General features: G+C 44.7%; 1 long non-coding RNA gene across 1 annotated transcript; it reads right to left on the reverse strand.

The window, feature by feature from the left end:
• Positions 1–383: 383 nt before the first annotated feature.
• On the reverse strand, positions 384–9,976 carry LOC133546123 (uncharacterized). The gene is made up of 3 exons (XR_009804992.1): positions 9,838–9,976; positions 9,593–9,731; positions 384–1,307 (listed from the first exon to the last, which is right to left on the reverse strand). It is a non-coding gene; the product is annotated as an uncharacterized LOC133546123 (long non-coding RNA).
• Positions 9,977–14,660: the final 4,684 nt, after the last annotated feature.

The raw sequence follows: 14,660 nt of genomic DNA on the forward strand, positions 1-14,660 counted from the left end.
GTATATATATATATATATATATATATAAATTTATCTACAGTATAGGCGTAATATGATCAAGCTTTCTTGTTTCTGTCAAAAGTCTAGCAGCCGCATTTACCACCAACTGTAATATTTTGATGCTAGACATAGGGAGACCTGAAAATAATGTTCCCTGTAATCGAGACAAGACGTATCGAATGCATGAACAATGATCTCAGCGTCTTACTTTATTATTATGTCATTCACACTTGATGTCATTTTCTAACCGTGTCCAATTGCTTGTATTACAGCCAGTAATAGAAAATATTGGAATGGTATGATATCATTATCATCATTTTGCAATGAAAGCCGAGGAAATTTATCACAACAACTAAAGTTTATTAATTTATACAGGACAGGATATAAAAATACCTTGGGTTTTTATAAATGTTTTGTGTCATTTATTTTTGGTCTAATGCATGGGTCTCAAACTCAATTTACCTAGGGGCCAATGGATGCAGAGTCTGGGTGAGGCTGGGCCGAAAGAGAATATTTTTTTTTAAAAGTTGCATTCTCAGCATGTCTAGTTGTATATTGACGTTTCAAATTGTATCCCGCTCTCTGTGCAAATAAGACACGTCGGGGTGCCCCTGTGCTCAACAAAAAAACATTGCATCCCCTACTTTTCCTGGAATTGTGCCCATCGCTAACACTTCTCTTCACTGTAGCTTTGAAAAAGACATGTTTGGGGTTGTGGGATATATTTGTATTTAGCCGATGCTCGGAGAATAATGTTATTTCCGCAATGTGTGTCGTTACGCTTTTCCTCCCTACAGCAACACGGTGGTCGGCGGATAACAGCCGGGAAAGTACCGGGATAGCGAGCACAAAAAAGTGATGGCTCCCGGAGTGTTATCTGGCGTAATATAGAAATATATGTAGTGTTCATCGTGTGAGGCAATGCAAATCTAACAATAAAAAAAAACAAATAACGGTTTGAATTGGTCCAGGTTATCGGGGACTGTTATTACTGACGGACAGGTGTCGCGGTGTGACTGCAGCCAGGCACTTAAGAAAACCCTCGTCTCCATGGCAACGTTTCTTTCGCTTTCACTCATTTGCCGCTTTTCCACTAACGCAGGGGTAGGCATCCCCGAACGTTGAAAGAGCCACTTTGGACCCAAATAACACAAAGCTGTCAAGCGCCATTCATATAAAACTTGCGGGCCGCACTAACGTTAAACTTTCATATTAATGTGGGGGCCGCAAAATAACATCTAGTCGGAGACCCTTGGTCTAATGTCCTTTAAATTGCCTTGCCCAAGTCCACGTCCTCCTTGATTGTTCTGCACAGCAAAAGAAAAAACAGAAACGTTCAACATAAGATCACAATAATTTATTGGAGTAAACATCTTTGATGTCTTTAATGTTCTTTGTGGTCTTTGATGTTTCCCTGTTACACAAATGTAAGAGGGATGTGTACTATGGCTATGAGTTGTTTTTTTCCCTTGGCCTCAGTCTGGACCCCCTCTCCAGGGCCCAGGCTTAGAACGATGTTTTTATTTTATTTTATTCTTCTATTTTTTTCTCCCATTCCCCCCACTTGTTTACCTGTATCTCACCTTTTTTGTAAGGGGCGCTGGAAGCCGACAGACCCGTCAGCCATCCAGTTCTGTCTCCCTGTAATGTTTGTCTCATCTTGAATGGGATTGTGCTGAAAATTGTAATTTTCCTGAAGGAACTCTCCTGACGGAATAAATAAAGTAATATCTAATCTAATCTAATCTAATCGTCAATGAACATGCAAATGTACACAAAAAAAGGCAATAACTAATATTGGTACATTGCTGCACACATTTACGATAATTCACTATTAATAGGACATAAATAAGTCAACCTCTTTGATAAGTTGTAGGGCTTTACTTCCAACGTTGAAAAAAGCTCCAGGCACCAAGCTGTCTGCAATGGCCGGATATATGGCTCTCCCTTTGGGTAAAGAGACAGGCAAAGACCATGGAGGTCACTCAACATTACGATGTTCGAGATCTCGCATTTGAACACAAATGAGACACATGTATGCCTTGTGACCACAATGTAGACGCCATGTTGGTACTAGCTGGACACCATGTTGGCGTTATGTGGACGCAATGTTGGTACTTGGTGGAGGCCATGTTGGTACTAATTGGACACCATGTTGGTACTAGGTGGAGGCCATGTTGGTACTTGGTAAAATGCCATCCATCCATTCATCCATCCATCTTCTTCCACTTATCTGAGGTCGGGTCATTGGGGCAGCAGCCTAAGCAGGGAAGCCCAGACTTCCCTCTCCCCAACCACTTCGTCTAGGTCTTCCCAGAGGATCCCGAGGCGTTCCCAGGCTAGCCGAGAGACATAGTCTTCCCAACGCGTCCTGGGTCTTGCCTGTGGCCTCTTACCGGTTGGAGGTGCCCCAAACAGCCTGACCAGATGCCCGAACCACCTCATCTGGCTCCTGTCGATGTGGAGGAGCAGCGGCTTTACTTTGAGTGACTCCCGGACGGCAGAGCTTCTCACCCTATCTCTAAGGGAGCGCCCCGCCACCCGGCGGAGGAAACTCATTTTGGCCGCTTGTACCCGTGATCTTATCCTTTCGGTCTGCCCTAAAACTCATGACCATAGTTGCGGATGGGAACGTAGATCGACTGGTAAATTGAGAGCTTTTCCTTCTGGCTCAGCTCCTTCTTCACCACAACGGATCGGTATGACGTCCGCATTACTGAAGACGCCGCACCGATCCGACTGTCGATCTCACGATCCACTCTTCCCCCACTCATGAACAAGACACCTAGGTACTTGAACTCCTCCACTTGGGGCCGGGTCTCCTCCCCAACCTGGACATGGCACTCCACCCTTTTCCGGGCGAGAACCATGGATTCGGACTTGGAGGTGCTGATTCTCATTCCGGTCGCTTCACACTCGGCTGCGAACCGATCCAGTGAGAGCTGAAGATCCCGGCCAGATGAAGCCATCAGGACCACATCATCTGCAAAAAGCAGAGACCTAATCCCGTGGCCAATCTCAACGCCTTGACCGCGCCTAGTAATTCTGTCCATAAAAGTTATGAACAGAATCGGTGACAAAGGACAGCCTTGGCGGAGTCCAACCCTCACTGGAAACGTGTCTGACTTACTGCCGGCAATGCGGACCAAGCTCTGACACTGATCATACAGGGAGCGATTCGCCACTATCAGGCAGTCCGATACCCCATACTCTGAGCACTCCCCACAGGACTTCCCGAATCCTTTCTCCAAGTCCACAAAGCACATGTTGACTGGTTGGGCAAACTCTCATGCACCCTCAAGAACCCTGCCGAGAGTATAGAGCTGGTCCACAGTTCCACGACCAGGACGAAAACCACACTGTTCCTCCTGAATCCGAGGGTCGACTATCCGGCGTGGCCTCCTCTCCAGTACACCTGAATAAACCTTACCGGGGAGGCTGAGGTGGAAATGGTAAATGGGTTATACTTGTATAGCACTTTTCTACCTTCCAGGTACTGAAAGCGCTTTGACACTATTTCCACATTCACCCATTCACACACACACATTCACACACTGATGGCAGGAGCTGCCATGCAAGGCGCTAACCAGCACCCATCAGGAACAAGGTTGAAGTGTCTTGCTCAAGGACACAACGGACGTGAAAAGGTTGGTAGAAGGTCGGGATCGAATAAGGAACCCTCAGGTTGCTGGCACGGCCACTCTGCCAATGCGCCACGCCGTCCATGGAGGCCATGTTGGTACTAGGTGGAGGCCAGGTTGGTGCTATTTGGATGCCATATTGGTGCTATAGCATCTGGACGCCATGTTGGCGCTATTTGGATGCCATGTTGGCGCTATTTGGATGCCATATTGGTGCTATGTGGATGCCATGTTGGCGCTATTTGGATGCCATGTTGGCGCTATTTGGATGCCATGTTGGCGCTATTTGGATGCCATGTTGGCGCTATTTGGATGCCATGTTGGTGCTATATGGATGCCATATTGGTGCTATGTGGATGCCATGTTGGCGCTATTTGGAGGCCATGTTAGCGCTATATCGACGCCATGTTGGTGCTATGTGGACACCATGTTGGCGCTATTTGAATGCCATTTTGGTGCTACACTATGTGGACACAATGTTGGTGCTACAGTATGTGGACACCATGTTGGTGCTGTGTGGACGCCATGTTGGCGCTATGTGGACACCATGTTGGTGCTACAGTATGTGGACACCATGTTGGTATTATGTGGACACCATGTTGGTGCTACAGTATGTGGACACCATGTTGGTCCTGTGTGGACGCCATGTTGGCGCTATGTGGACACCATGTTGGTGCTACAGTATGTGGACATCATGTTGGTGCTATGTGGACACCTTGTTGGTGCTATTTGGACACCATATTGGCGCTATGTGGGCGCCATGTTGGTGCTACAGTATGTGGACACCATGTTGGTGCTGTGTGGACGCCATGTTGGCGCTATGTGGACACCATGTTGGTGCTACAGTATGTGGACACCATGTTGGTGCTATGTGGACACCTTGTTGGTGCTATTTGGACACCATATTGGCGCTATGTGGGCGCCATGTTGGTGCTACAGTATGTGGACACCATGTTGGTGCTATATGGACACCATGTTGGTGCTATGTGGATGCCATGTTAGTGCTACAGTATGTGGACACCATGTTGGTGCTATGTGGATGCCATGTTGGCGCTATGTGGACACAATGTTGGTGCTACAGTATGTGGACACCATGTTGGTGCTATGTGGACACCATGTTGGTGCTATGTGGACACCATGTTGGCGCTATGTGGACGCCATTTTGGTGCTACAGTATGTGGACACCATGTTGGCGCTATGTGGACACCATGTTGGCGCTATGTGGACGCCATTGTTGGTGCTACAGTATGTGGACACCATGTTGGTGCTATGTGGACGCCATGTTGGCGCTATGTGGACGCCATGTTGGTGCTACAGTATGTGGACAACATGTTGGTGCTATGTGGACACCATGTTGGTGCTATTTGGACACCATGTTGGCGCTATGTGGACGCCATTGTTGGTGCTACAGTATGTGGACACCATGTTGGCGCTATGTGGACGCCATGTTGGTGCTACAGTATGTGGACACCATGTTGGCGCTATTTGGATGCCATGTTGGTGCCACAGTATGTGGACACCATGTTGGCGCTATTTGAATGCCATTTTGGTGCTACAGTATGTGGACACAATGTTGGTGCTATGTGGACGCCATGTTGGTGCTATTTGGACACCATGTTGGCGCTATGTGGACGCCATTGTTGGTGCTACAGTATGTGGACACCATGTTGGCGCTATGTGGACGCCATGTTGGTGCTACAGTATGTGGACGCCATGTTCGTGCTACAGTATGTGGACACCACGTTGGCGCTATTTGAATGCCATTTTGGTGCTACAGTATGTGGACACCATGTTGGCGCTATGTGGACGCCATGTTGGTGCTACAGTATGAGGACGCCATGTTCGTGCTACAGTATGTGGACACCATGTTGACGCTATTTGAATGCCATTTTGGTGCTACAGTATGTGGACACCATGTTGGCGCTATGGGGATGCCATGTTGGTGTTACAGTATGTGGACATTATGTTGGTGCTACAGTATGTGGACACCATGTTGGTGCTACAGTATGTGGACACCATGTTTTCGCTATTTGAATGCCATTTTGGTGCTACAGTATGTGGACACCACGTTGGCGCTATGTGGATGCCATGTTGGTGCTATGTGGACATTATGTTGGTGCTACAGTATGTGGACACCATGTTGGTGCTATGTGGACACCATGTTGGCGCTATTTGAATGCCATTTTGGTGCTACAGTATGTGGACACCATGTTGGCGCTATGTGGATGCCATGTTGGTGCTACAGTATGTGGACACCATGTTGGCGCTATTTGGATGCCATGTTGGTGCCACAGTATGTGGACACCATGTTGGCGCTATTTGAATGCCATTTTGGTGCTACAGTATGTGGACACAATGTTGGTGCTATGTGGCCACCATGTTGGCGCTATGTGGATGGCACTTTGGCGCTATGTGAACGCCTTGTTGGCGCTATATGGATGTCATGTTGGCGCTATGTGGACGCCATGTTGGTATTTAATGGACACCATATTGGAACACCATGTGGATACCATGTTGGCTCTATGTGGATAGCATGTTGGCACTATTTGGATGCCATGTTGGTGCTACAGTTTTTGGACGCCATGTTGGTAATATGTGGATGCTATGTTGGCGCTATGTGAACGCTATGTTGGCGCTAATCGGATGCTATATTGGCGCTAAGTGGACAACATGTTGGTGCTATGTGGACGCCATGTTGGTATTTAATGGACACCATATTGGAACACCATGTGGATGCCATGTTGGCGCTATGTGGAAAGCATATTGGTGCTACAGTATGTAGACACCATGTTGGCACTATGTGAACGCAATGTTGGCGCTAATCAGATGTTATATTGGCGCTATATGGATGTCATGTTGCCGCTATGTGGACGCCATGTTGGTATTTAATGGACACCATATTGGAACACCATGTGGATGCCATGCTGGCGCTATGTGGATAGCATGTTGGCACTATTTGGATGCCATGTTGGTGCTACAGTATGTGGACACCATGTTGGCAATATGTGAACACCTTGTTGGCGCTATATGGATGTCAAGTTACCGCTATGTGGATGCCAAGTGACTACCATGCTGAAAAATGTGCTATCTGGAGGCCATGTTGGTATTTAATGGACACCATATTGGAACACCTTGTGGATGCCATGTTGGCGCTACCTGGATAGCATGTTGGCACTATTTGGATGCCATGTTGGTGCTACAGTATGTGGACACCATGTTGGCACTCTGGACGCCATTTTGGCGCTATCTGGAGGCCATGGTGGTATCTAATGAGCACACTATATTGGAACCATGTGGATGCCTCGTTGCCGCTATGTGGATGCCAAGTGACTACCATGGGGAAAAATGCGCTATCTGGAGGCCATGTTGGTATTTAATGGACACCATATTGGAACCATGTGGATGCCATGTTGGCGCTATGTGGACACCATGTTGGCGCTATGTGGACGCCATATTGGTGCTATATGGACGCCATGTTGGTGCTAATTGGATGCCATGTTGGCGCTATGCGAACGCCTTGTTGGTGCTTTGTGGTTACCATGTTGGCATTATGTAGACACCAAGTCGGCACTATGTAATCACCATGTTGGCGCTGATTGGATGTCATGTTGGCGCTATGTGGACACCATGTTGGTGCTATGTGGACGCCATATTGATGCTATATGGACGCCATGTTGGTGCTAAATGGATGCCATGTTGGCGTTATATGGACACCATGTTGGTGCTATGTGGACGCCCTGTTGGTGCTATGTGGACGCCATGTTGGTACTATGTGGATGCCATGTTGGTACTATGTGGACACCATGTTGGTGCTATGTGGACGCCCTGTTGGTGCTATGTGGATGCCATGTTGGTACTATGTGGATGCTATGTTGGTACTATGTGGATGCCATGTTGGTACTATGTGGATGCCATGTTGGCGCTATGTGGATGCCATGTTGGCGCTATGTGGATGCCATGTTGGTACTATGTGGATGCCATGTTGGTACTATGTGGATGCCATGTTGGTGCTAATTGGATGCCATGTTGGCGCTATGCGAACGCCTTGTTGGTGCTTTGTGGTTACCATGTTGGCATTATGTAGACACCAAGTCGGCACTATGTAGTCAACATGTTGGCGCTAAATGGATGCCATGTTGGCGTTATATGGACACCATGTTGGTGCTATGTGGACGCCCTGTTGGTGCTATGTGGACGCCATGTTGGTACTATGTGGATGCCATGTTGGTACTATGTGAATGCCATGTTGGTACTATGTGGACACCATGTTGGTGCTATGTGGACGCCCTGTTGGTGCTATGTGGATGCCATGTTGGTACTATGTGGATGCCATGTTGGTACTATGTGGATGCCATGTTGGTACTATGTGGATGCCATGTTGGCGCTATGTGGATGCCATGTTGATACTATGTGGATGCCATGTTGGTACTATGTGGATGCCATGTTGGTACTATGTGGATGCCATGTTGGTGCTATATGGATGCCATGTTGGTGCTATGTAGACGCCCTGTTGGTGCTATGTGGATGCCATGTTGGTACTATATGGATGCCATGTTTGTGCTATATGGATGCCATGTTAGGGCTATGTGGACACCATGTTGGCACTATGTGAACGCTATGTTGGCGCTAATCGGATGCTATATTGGCGCTATGTGGACGCCATGTTGGTGTTATGTGGACGCCATGTAGGTGCTATGTGGATGCCATGTTGGTGCTATGTGGATGTTATGTTGGTGCTTTGTGGATGTTATGTTGGCGCTATGTGGATGCCATGTTGGTGCTTTGTGGATGTTATGTTGGCGCTATGTGGATGTTATGTTGGTGCTACATGAACACCATACTGATGCTATATGGATGCCATGTTGGTGCTATATGGACGCCATGTTGGTGCTATGGGGATGCCATGTTGGTGCTATGTGGACACCATGTTGGTGCTACGTGAACTTCATGTTGGTGCTATGTGGACACCATGTTGGTGCTATGGGGATGCCATGTTGGTGCTTTGTGGACGCCATGTTGGTGCTTTGTGGATGCCATGTTGGCACTATGTACACCATATTAGCGCTATGTGAACACCATGTCGGCGCTATCTGGACGCCATGTTGGTAATAATTGGACGCCAAGTTGGCGTTATATGGACCCCATGTTGGCGCGATATGGACGCCATGTTGATGCTATGTGAACACCATGTTGGTGCTATATGGACACCCTGTTGGTGCTATGTGGATGCCATGTTGGTGCTATGTGGACTACATGTTGGCACTATCTGGACACCATGCTGGTCCTATGTGACGCCATGTTGGTGTTATATGGACACCCTGTTGGTGCTCTGTGGATGCCATGTTGGTGCTATGTGGATCCCGTGTTGGTGCTATGTGGACACCATGTTGATGCTATGTGAACTCCATGTTGGCGCTATGTGGACACCATGTTGGCGCTATGTGGACGCCATTTAGCACAATGTGGACGCCATGTTGGTGCTATGTGGATGCCATGTTGGCGCTATGTGGACACCATGTTGGCGCTATGTGGACGCCATTTAGCACAATGTGGACGCCATGTTGGTGCTATGTGGACGCCATGTTGGCGCTATGTGGACACCATGTTGATGCTATGTGAACGCCATGTTGGTGCTATGGGGACACCATGTTGGTGCTATGGGGACACCATGTTGGTGCTAGGTGGACTCCATGTTAGCACAATGTGGATGCCATTTTGGTGCTTTGTGGATGCCATTTTGCCATGACAGTGAACCCTCAATTTGCAAACTTAATTGGTTCATCAAAAGGGTTCCTAAATAGGAAAGCGACACGCCTTGTTTGCGTCATGATTTCTGCACAGCGCTTTAGCCTAGCTAGCCCTCAGCCTTTTTAGCTTGGTTGGCTGCCAGTGTGAGTCCAGGGTGTGCTGTGGCAATTTAACACGTAAAAGTAAACAATTGTGAAACATACGTGCTGAGCTGCTGGTGGTCACGGATGAACGGCGCCTGCGCCCCACGCCTTGTTCGTCTTCTGCTCGTCCGTATGCTGTGTGGTTAAAGTTGCGTAGAGATGTTGAACACTTGGCTCCAGAGACGACAGATGTTGGAGACTGAATGAACAAACGAGACTTTTATCAGGAACTATCTCTCCTCCACGGGGACGAGGCGTGAAGAATGGCCAGTAAAGGCCAAAAGTTGTGAAAATTAGCATGCTACCATTAGCAGGGACATCTTGTAAGTGGTTAGGAACATCCTGGCATCGCCACACTCCCCTGAGTATTAACACCACCAGTCCTGATGGCCACTACGGGTCCGACCAAAGAGCGTCACGTGTGGTGTTGCGTGCAGCGAGCGCTCCATCAGGAAAGGCATGAGTCATGCGCTTCCTGTGCGGCGTTCGGCTAAACGTGTGGGAGTTTTTAATTTGGGAGAAGAAAGAACGAGTCGTCCCGAGACCACTTTGTCTTTTTATCAATCTGCCGTTTGTCTTTGAGGGCTCGCCTCTCCCCCACTCGTACACACCCACGGAACAAAGGCTTTTATTGTGGAAATCTCACAGGAAACTTCCCAGATGTCCATGTTTTTTTTTCCCCACAAAAGCTCAGAGAACATCTTTTTTACGCAAACTGAATAGTAATGCAATGATGTTATGATTCATATGCTATTCTGCTCTGTGATATCCTACTGTATATATTATATTACCATGTTAGTGTGTTATATGACACTGCATCTATGTGTGTATGTGTGTGTGTGTGTGTATATATATATATATATATATATATATATATATATATATATATGTATGTATGTATGTATGTATTGTATGTATATATTATGTTATATGTAATAATAATAATATGACATACGTATGTTGTATAAATTATATATAACATATGTAGCGTATATAAATATATAAAATATATATAAATATATAAGTAATATTATATCTGTATTGAGACACATATATATATGTATATATATATATTCACACACATACATATGTTATACATATTATAACATGTTATATGTAATATTAATAATATAACATATTAAATATATACTGTACATATATAAATATGTATAAATAAAATATACATGATTATATGCTACAGCACCCCCCGTGACCCCAAAAGGGACAAGCGGTAGAAAATGGATGAATGGATGGATGTAATATTCATAATATAACTAATGTAATATGTAAATATATATAACATATGTAATATATATATATATATACACACATACACACACATATATATATATACATACATATATACATACATAAATATATACATATATACATACATACATATATACTGTATATATGTTGTGTAAGTTATGTATAAAATGGATGATGTATAACATGTAGTATATATACTGTACACATATAAATATATGTAAATATATATAAATATATAAGTAATGCTATATTTGTTTATATACATCTATAAATATATATATATATATATATATATATATATATATATATACATATATATATACATACATACTGTATATGTTTGCTGTGTAAATATGTATAAAATGGACTATATATAACATATGTAGTATATATACTGTACATATATAAATATATGTAAATATAAAATATATATTAATATATAAGTAATGCTATATATGTTATATACATCTATAAATATATATATATATAAATGTATGTATATATAAATATATTTACTGTATATATACACAAAACATATATGTTTATATATATATGTGTATATATATATATATATATATATATATATATATATTAAGAGTGGTGACTATTGACCTGTCACATGAGGCGTCCATCTTTGTTTGCGTCAACCTTCCTCTACTCAAATGACAAGTGAGTGAGGGCGCTGGGGTGGGCGTGGCCGAGCTAACTTCCTCTTTGTGGTGCGAGTTCAGAGGGATGCGACAACACGTGGGCGGGTCCCCAGAGCCCCTCTTGGCGAGGCGGCGGCCATCGCCGTCGCCATTACAGCGAGGCGTTGCGCTCTGGAGGGACTTCTTTGCTTTTGAAGCCCAAACTCTGCTGCTGTTTGCGTTCCCGCACTCAGATGGGCGCGCCACATAAACAGCATGGCGGCGGCGGCGGTGGCTTGGCAGCGTTGTCTGTTGTTAATGACATTTTTCATGCCAAGCATGCAATCAGTCGCTAATTGGAGTTGGAGCACAGGATTGTGGGAGATGATAATGACTGTGTGGTCATCATCATCATTGTGAGGATCAGCACGCTAACACTTGTCTGAAGAAGCTCATCTTCATCACAATTCTTCTTTTTCTTCTTGTCTGCTGCCTACAATACCCACAATTCATTGCTGAGAACTCTCCAGCATCCAGACAGGGGCCTCACGGCTCACTGGTTTCCTTCACAGCTCGCTTGAAAAATTCGGTTGATACCTTTGCTGTCATGTTCGGTTACGGACTCAAACACACCGGCTCAAACATTTGGTGGGCAAACAGGCGTATTTGTCGCAAACCACCTCTAGATAATGTTGTCATTTTCCATGGCAACAAAGCAATCATGCCTGATAAAAAGCGTAAAAGTAGTGCTCATTGGATTTAAAATATACATGCTACCGATTAGCATTAGCAATTTTACATGGCGATTTCAACACCTTCTGTTATGTTTACTGAGAGGAGATGACGGCAGATTGACACCAGGTAGCAGTAATGTTCAATAATTTATTATTTATATATATAGTCACTATATATGATAATAATAACAAACAATACTAAACTAATAAGATAACCCAAGGAAATGGAGTGTGTCAAACCCAAGTGCATAAGTGTGTTAATATGTGCGCAGATTAACTGAAGTGTCCGAGAGGCAGGCAGATCAACATCCAGGGCAGGAGAGAAGAGACTAGATCCGTGTTCAAGCGAGGGTCGGGAATCGAGGAAGGCAGTCCAAAAGCACAGGGGGGAACAAAAGATGATCTCGAAGGGGGAAGACTGGTACACAAAGAGGTAACTAAGTTCCCGCGTTGATCCTTGGGTCCACTACACCTTTATCCAGCCTTCCCTCATCAATTCCAGGTGAGCAGATTGGCTTGTCGCTGCGTGGGTGTGCTGCGCTCAGCGTGGGCGGGGGCGTGTCCGAGCGAGCAGCCAGAGGAGGAACTATGACAAACAGATGCAGGAGGAAAGAGGGTTCGAATCCACGTCGTAACACCTTCAAATGTGCTAGTCAAAACTGTAACTCAGATGCGCGTTACAATCAAACTGCTGTTGTGTAAAAAGTACAATACTGACGGTACAAACACTTTTATAGAAGATGTAATACTTATATACATGCATACTTGCAAATGAGACTCAGAAGTGCAAGAAAAGGAAAGTTATTAACTGCAAGACAGCACATTTCCCATTGTCAGCACACTGTTAAATGTTACTTAAAGGTTATATTTTATTATGAAATTATTTACCATGTACAGTATTTTCACAGTGCAGAAAATTGGTACTGTTAAGTACTGGTGAAGACTCGCAGGTACCTGGGATTGGTACTGTATCAATTCAAATGTGACTACTTAGAGAGGAATCTTTTTTTTTTTTAAGTATCATAGTGATGCCCTTAGTGTAAATTGCCATGGTGATATATATAAATATAAATATAAACGGAATACAATGATTTGCAAATCATTTTCAACCCATATCCAGTTGAATATGCTACAAAGACAACATATTTGATGTTCAAACTGATAAACGTTTTTTTTGTTGTGGCAAATAATCATTAACTTTAGAATTGGATGCCAGCAACACGTGACAAAGAAGTTGGGAAACGTAGCAATAAATACTGATAAAGTTGAGGAATGCTCATCAAACACTTATTTGGAACATCCCACAGGTGTGCAGGCTAATTGGGAACAGTTGGGTGCCATGATTGGTATAAAAGAAGCTTCCAGGAAATGCTAAGTAATAATAATTCACAATCAATGATGGGGCGAGGGTCACCAATTTGTAAGCAAATTGTCGAACAGTTTTAGAACAACATTTCTCAACAAGCTTTTGCAAGGAATTTAGGGATTTTACCATCTACGGTCCGTAAAATCATCAAAAGGTTCAGAGAATCCGGAGAAATCACTGCACGTAAGCGATGATATTACGGACCTTTGATCCTTCAGGCTGTACTGCATCAAAAACAGACATCAGTGTGTAAAGGATAACACCACATGGGCTCAGGAACACTTCATAAAACCACTGTCAGTAACTACAGTTGGTCGTTACATCTGTAAGTGCACGTTAAAACTCTACTATGGCATAGCTCGGTTGGTAGAGTGGCCGTGCCAGCAACTTGAGGGTTGCAGGTTCGATTCCCGCTTGTGCCATCCTAGTCACTGCCGTTGTGTCCTTGGGCAAGACACTTTACCCACCTACTCCCAGTGCCACACACACTGGTTTAAATGTAACTTAGATATTGGGTGTCACTATGTAAAGCGCTTTGAGTCACTTGAGAAAAGCGCTATATAAATATAATTCACTTCACTTCAACACTCTGCAAAGCGAAAGCCATTTATCAACAACACCCAGGAACGCCGCCAGCTTCGCTTGGCCTGAGCTCATCTAAGATGGACTGATGCAAAGCGGTATTCTGTGGTCAGACGAGTCCACATTTCAAATTATATATGGAAACTTTGGACGTGGTGTCCTCCGGAACAAAGAGGAAAATAACCATCCGGATTGTTATAGGCGCAAAGTTGAAAAGCCAGCATCTGTGATGGTATGGGGGTGTATTAGTGCCCAAAGCATGGGTAACTTACACATCTGTGAAGGCACCATTAATGCTGAATGGTCCATACAGGTTTTGGAGAAACAAATGTTGTCATCCAAGCAACGTTATCATGGACGCCCCTGCTTATTTCAGCAAAACAATGCCAAGCCACATGTTACAACAGCGTGGCTTCATAGTAAAAGAGTGCAGATACTTTCCTGGCCCGTCTGCAGTCCAGACCTGTCTCCCATGGAAAATGTGTGGCGCATTATGAAGCGTAAAAGACGACAGCGGAGACCCCGGAATGTTGAAGGACTGAAGCTCT

Source organism: Nerophis ophidion, linkage group LG29 (assembly GCF_033978795.1).
Source record: "Nerophis ophidion isolate RoL-2023_Sa linkage group LG29, RoL_Noph_v1.0, whole genome shotgun sequence".
NCBI lineage: Eukaryota > Metazoa > Chordata > Actinopteri > Syngnathiformes > Syngnathidae > Nerophis > Nerophis ophidion.